General features: G+C 35.4%; 1 long non-coding RNA gene across 1 annotated transcript; it reads right to left on the bottom strand.

Moving 5' to 3' along the window:
- Window positions 1-3,595: 3,595 nt before the first annotated feature.
- Window positions 3,596-5,798, bottom strand: LOC146906864 (uncharacterized). Its single transcript, XR_015020290.1, has 3 exons — window positions 3,917-5,798; window positions 3,742-3,825; window positions 3,596-3,656 (listed from the first exon to the last, which is right to left on the bottom strand). It is a non-coding gene; the product is annotated as an uncharacterized LOC146906864 (long non-coding RNA).
- Between the last annotated feature and the right edge of the window lie 1,009 nt (window positions 5,799-6,807).

Here is a 6,807-nt window from a genome sequence, read left to right as displayed (position 1 = left end):
GTAGATGGGTTACCAGATACCATCCCTACTTCGGATTCTTTCTTCTTATGGTGGCCATTACCATACTTCTTAGGTGCGCTAGTTGAAGATTCACCCTTCTCAAAAACAATAATACCCTCTCTGACAGCCTCCTCTAGACGAGTTCCCATAGTAACCATGTCGGAGAAATTATTTGGAGCAGAGACTATCATTCTTTCAACATATTCCTTCTTCAAGGTCTTCAGAAACGTCTGTGTTAATTCTTCCTCATCAAGCCGAGGAGAAACTCGGGCAGCTGCCCCTCTCCATCTCTGGGCATATTCACGGAAAGTTTCATCTGATTTCTGAGACAAAGACTTAAGAGAGTCCCTATTTGGCTTCAAGCGGGTATTGAACTCATAATGGCTCTCAAAAGCAGCAGCAAGTTCCTCAAAAGTATGAATATTGTCTTTGCTCAATCCGGTGTACCAGTCTGCTGCATCATCTGTCAAGCTACTCTGGAAGCAGTGGATCATCAGTGCATCATTATCTGCGTAGTTAGCCATCTTTCGGACGTACCGGATAACATGGTTGTGTGGACAAGAAGTTCCATTGTATTTGTCAAATTCTGGCTCTTTGAATTTCTTAGGAACCTCGAATCGGGATACCAAGCATAGATCACGAGCTTTAGCAAGAGCACCATTGTTTCCACGGCTAGCCTTGACCTCACAGAGTTCTCCAGCCAACTCTTTTAACTATCGTTTCATAGCTTCCATTACAGGGTCTGGTCCACGCGGAGTATCGACATCAATCACCTGTTGCACAGTGTGTACAATAGGGTCGGTAATAACAGTGGTTACTTGAGGCATAGCAGTGGATACAGGAATCTGTCCTTGACCAGCAAAACCAGAGACACCAGCAGCAGTATTAGGAGAATAGTAAGCTGAGAGACCATAAGGACGCCCATTGGGCATAACAAAACGAGCATCAGTAGCCACAGTAGATAGTGGGATAGACGGAACTGTTTCAGTAGCAGCTGGAACAGATGTGGCTGGGTGTTCTTGTGCAGCCATCATAGAGGACATAACGTCATGAGCCTTAGCCAAGTCTTCTTTCATAGCAGCCAAAACGGCACGGAGCTGAGCATTTTCTTCTTCAAAGTTAGCCATGATCCTTCTCACTACAAACAGCACCAAATATTCCAGATCAATAACAAATGATGCCCCAAAATTACTCTTCAAGCACCCATTATCATGAGCCAAAATATTGGAATTAAAATGTGCAAAAAGACTTAACAAAATATGATAAAAAAACAACACAAATCACTCACAATTTCACATGTATTCTTTTTAACAATTTTCAACATGCAAAAGGTCACAAGAAACAAGTCTTAATCACCCAAAACAAATGTAAAAGAAATCACAAGGTTTTTACAAGTTTTTCATCAAGATTTTCAACAAAAATTAAAGAAAAAACAATATACCAAAGTAAAAATAATTCTCCAGTATTTCTTGATCAATCTTGACATGTAATATGTCAAAATTGATCAAAAAGTACAAAGAAAATTATAGGAAATTTTTAGGAATTTTTAAAGGACTTTTTGAACACGCAGGGGTGCAATTAGCAAAATATAACACACACACGCAGGAAAGGGGGGGTGTGAAAAGCATACTGAAAAAAAAAAGAGCAAAAATTCGTTGGGCTTAAGAGGGAGTATGGGTTATGGAGCAAGACTATGGGTTAATGGCATGGTTTAACATAAAAGCTTGCTGTGTGTCAAAGAAGAACAAATCAATTGCTTTCCTCCCTCTCTTCTTTCACGTAAAACAACAAAGAACCACCGCCCCCTACATGTTGTCTTCTCCGGCGAGATGAACATTCCGACGTGGTGGCCGGTGGTGGCACCACCACGTCGAAACCTCAAACCTCCACCGTTTTCAAAAGTAATTAGATATTTAGAAATCCTTTTTTCTCCTCTTCTTAAATCCATCCCTAAATTTTCAAAAGAACTAACACTGAAGCTTGGATCTACTCTTCAGATTTCAACAAGTTTCACGTATCCTTTGTTCATGTCAAGAAACGAGAGTGGACAAGCAAAAACGCACAAAATTCACTGCATACGAAACGAATTGATTGAGGAAACGATACCTTAGGTTCGTATTCGGTACAATTCTTCTTCTTTGCTTCAAACCGTTCCTTCTTCTTCCTTTGAATCCGTTCCTTTTTCTTCCTTTGAATCCGTTCCTTTTTCTTTGATTCGAAACAAATTGTGCTTGAAGTGTTGCTTGCGTGAGTTGTTGATCGGTTCCGAAAAGTTGCGATGTTGAGAGATGTTTGAATCGAAGAACAGAGGAAGAATCGATGAGATGAAGCAAAATAGAACTGATTCTGTGTTAATGATGGTGAAACTGAATTTTTGGATTGAATTTGTGAAGAATTGAATGGGTTGGGGTGGTGGAAGTGGCGGCTAGTGGTTGTTGTTGTGGTGGTTTTATGGTGGATTGTGGTGGTTGAGTGGTTAGTTATGGTGGAGAGAAGTTGTTAGGGTGGTTAGAGTGGTGGAGGGAAGTTGTTAGAGGGAAAAAAGTGGTGGTTATGGAGGATGAGAAAGTTGGTTATGGAGGAGAAGAAAAGGGTCACGTGAGGAAGAAAAGAGGGAGAGGAGAAATTGAATTTTTTATGATTTTTTTGTGGAATTTTGTGAAAAAATGATTGGTGTTGAAAAATTGACCATGACTTTGACTTATATAGGTGATGTGGTAAGCTTGGACCAATAGGATAGAGACATGTGGCATTGGACTTGTAACAAACTCTTATGGACCAATAGCATTTGGACACATGGCATTTGGACTCTAACAAACTTAAAAAGGGATTAAAATGTAAATAACAAAAGTGCGAGGACTAAAATGAAAATTAAACTAAAATTGAACTGAAAAAGTAAATTGAAAATTAACGTAAAGCGAGACGATTAAATGCGACAAAGCAGATTAAAATGAACCAGAGATTTTATGTGAAATGACCAAAACGCCCCTAGGGACTAAAATGACTCGAAACGACCCAAATGCAATTTAAAAATGATTTTTTTAACAAGGGATTAAAGCAAGAGTTCATACAAGCGAATTAAAAGACTCAGAGACAATTTTTAGAATTTAAACAGGGTTTTAACACATGAAAAGACTAAAACGCCCCTAGGGGCAAAACTGACTCAAAATGACTTAAAATGCAATTTTTGAAATGGATTTTGACATAGAATGAAACAGAGACTTATTCAAACTACTTAAAAGGACTCAAACAAATTTTTAAAAGACCGAAAGAAATTTTGACATAGGAAATGACTAAAATGCCCCTAGGGGCTAAACTGACTAGAAAATGACTCAACTAATATTTTTTGGAATGAATTTTGACCTGAGATTGAAACAAGGACTTATACAAACCAAATTAGAAGACTCAAGCAACTTTCAAGGATTAAAATGAGTTGAATGCAGGAAATGACTAAAATACCCTTTTATGTGAATTTTGCAGGTAATATTGAAATAAAATGCAGAGAAAGATGCAATTGATCAGAGACATATCAAATGACTTAAAATGCAAGATAAGAAGAAATGAGTTAGTATTTTTAGGTCCAAAATTAGGGTATAACAAATAACAACTTAATCTTTGGCACCAGATGCTTTTTCCGTCACTTGTATCTTCCATTGCTGTAATAATAATATGAAAATATAAGACATCTGTAACAACCTTTTACCCAACAAAGTAGGATTTTGAACAATATTATAAAGTTACCTTCTCATCAAGTAGCAACATATGAATGAAGCTCTCTTCTTTGGGTTTGTTGTAGTCAGGAACAAACCAAAGATGGTGAGGATTCTGATGATGATGACGCACAACTTAGTGATGGTAATCAATCATATATGACAGTAATTTATCATAAATATCAAATATCGCAAAGCTTACTTACCGTTGAAGTAGACGATTTGGATATGTTTTGGTAACAGCAGGACTCCATTTGATATTAACAATCCAAGTATAGGTAAACCAAGATTCACATGAGAAAGCAAGAAACCATGGAAGTGTGAAGGTGTTATTGTTGATGGAGAAGAAAATACGGTAACAAAGAAGAGAAAATAAAAGGAGTAAAATCAAGATGCCTATTGCTCTTTGAAAGGTACGTTTTATCCAAAAAAAAATCATAGAGGAAGATTTTCTTGGTTGACCATTCTGCAAATGATAGAAAGCTAAGTAGAATAAGAGCAAGATTATTATATTTGAGATTCTTTAGAGAACAGAGAAGTGTGCTACTGCTATATATGCTACTATCTTAATCATAGGATAAGATAACATTTTAATCCATCAATCATTACATAGTACATTGGCATTAAAAAAATCATAGGAGTATGGTATATATGCTACTGCTATATATGCTACTGAAGAAGACTCGTGATAAAAACTCATCTCCTACATCATCAAGGCTCTGCTCAATTATTGACAGTATCATATATTTCAGAGTGCAGAATACAATTTGTAACAGTCCACAGTAACTTAAAAAGACAATGCTAAAACATGGACAATGTAATTTTTATAAATACATGATCTTTGAAATCATTACAACAAATGGACTATGCAGGGTTAAATACTGATCTATAAGCCATTCTACTTTAAAGCATGTAGAATTGAACAACATAGGTCATGTATGATATAAAGCATGTAGAATTTTTATAAGCCAATGCTTAAATAAAATCTTTATCCAAAATTCCTCCGTACTTATTCATCTATGTATAACTAAATTTCTGAAGATTAAAGAAAGCAAAATATCAAGAGACGACATTCTCACCAAATGCTTAAGCAACTCCCACCATTGAGCATGAAAGTGCATCAATTTAAAATATTTCTGTGGATGCTGGCAATTTACAGAGGGTCGAAAGGGCGGGGAATGGCCACTTATGACAGAACTGGTACTGCTGAATTTTCTTCTTGCAAGCTGGAGCATATATTGAAGTAGATTCTCTGCTGGCTGAAGCTCTAGATGCAAGATGTTGCCTCCAAAATGCTGTGAATCTTAACCTGCAGCCACTGTGGTTAAATGTTTGTCATGTTAGGAGACATCTTAATGTTGCAGCTCAAAACCAAGTAACCAATGTCATTTAAAAAACACACTTCAAAGTATCATCATAATTTGATTGACAACATGCTTGATTAAAAATGTCATTTTTTTAGTCTATATATTTTTTTTAACTGCAAATATAACTCAGTTACATAACCCAACACTTTAAAACTAAATTTGCCTAGGCTGAAACAAATATCAAACAGTTGGTGGGCAAAAGTAAGAACAAAAACTAATTCACAGACGGTGGAGGGAGAGAGCAAGACGGTAGCTTCCAGTTCAGATTGCACAATATATCTAACCTGTTTATAAGGAAATCAAAACCCCAGTTAGTTATTCAACTAATTTTAACCAATCTAGCAAATGGGTTGGTTCAATATGTCACAAATGAATAGAAAAACCAACGGTTTTGATTTGAAAAAGTTCATTCCTATCCTCTAGAAAAAAAATTAACATATTTCTTGCAAATTTTTAGGTTAAAAAGAACACAACTGAATTAAAAAACTCCACTAACTGGAAACCCCAATTGCTCTATTCTGGTCTTTTTCAAATAGCTCCATTTCTTCGCAAAGAAAACTCTGGTTTTAAATTCAATTTGATAGAACCACTTTGTATGAAATTTAATTACATAACAGAAGAGGAGTTCAAGATGAAACTGAGAGAAACATATGCAGATTTTTTTTTTTTTTGTAAAGGCAAAGTTGTGATAGAGATTTGTAAACCATTTGAGAGAGACCACCTAAAATAAAACTGATGCAACGTCCATATTCAAGTGCAAATGAAAGAAGAGAGAAGAGTAGTGAAAGTGGTTGGGCGATCGATAAGTGCAATGTCAATCTTGGAATTGTAGGAAAATTAATATTTCATAAGCCAATAAAAAAAATGTCATGGGAAAATGCTAAAAGTATAGGGTGCCGTTTTTTTCATTGGAACAGTGCACTTGAAAGAAGTAGTACATAATTAGAGGGAATAGTTAAATAGCATAGAAATCAATGGTTGAGATGCATTTGGTGCCTAAATCAATGGCCATTATTCATTGGCGCCAAAATAAGTAGGGTTAGGGTTGGCACAATTTGTTAGCAATGTTATTCATATTAGAAATAAGTATGATTTATGCTTATCCTTTTATACGGTAAAAAGAAATGAAATTATTCTTCCCTCTATTTTTATTCGGTGCATCAAATAAGATTGGATAATGTTAACCAGTGTTCCAAGAGCATTGGTTAAACAACAAAAGTATGTAAATTCTTATAAAAATGTAGTGTAATTATTACTTGGGTTAAATATGTTTTTGCTCCCTATAAATATATCAATTTTTCGTTTTAGTTCCTCTAAAATTTTTCTTTAAATTTTAGTCCCTCCAAAAACATATTTAACCCTTATTACTTTATCAAAGGTAAAAATTTACATTTTTAAAATAAAATTTCTATTTAAAGATTTCCGGACATTGGTTAACAAGACCCAATAACATTTCACTCATGTACTTCCATTGCCAACCCATGTTTAGAAAACAAGAATTTTGTGGTATCCCCTTTTGAACCCTCTTTTGCGCTTCCAAGTGTTACATCTCTATTGACAAATATAAAAGTGTTGCATCTTCTTTGCCAAATTAAGTTCATTGAACTATTACTTTTCCCTTTGTCAGATTCACTCCATCATCATGTTTACATCATTTTTACTTAAGAATCTTGAATTATATGTACGAAGTTTAGTACCCAGGGTCGGCCCAACATGTCAAGAGGCCTAAA

This window comes from Medicago sativa, chromosome 7 (assembly GCF_051527215.1).
Source record: "Medicago sativa cultivar Bolivia chromosome 7, Bolivia_mono, whole genome shotgun sequence".
Taxonomy (NCBI): Eukaryota; Viridiplantae; Streptophyta; class Magnoliopsida; order Fabales; family Fabaceae; genus Medicago; species Medicago sativa.
This window is presented reverse-complemented; position numbering and strand designations above follow the sequence as displayed.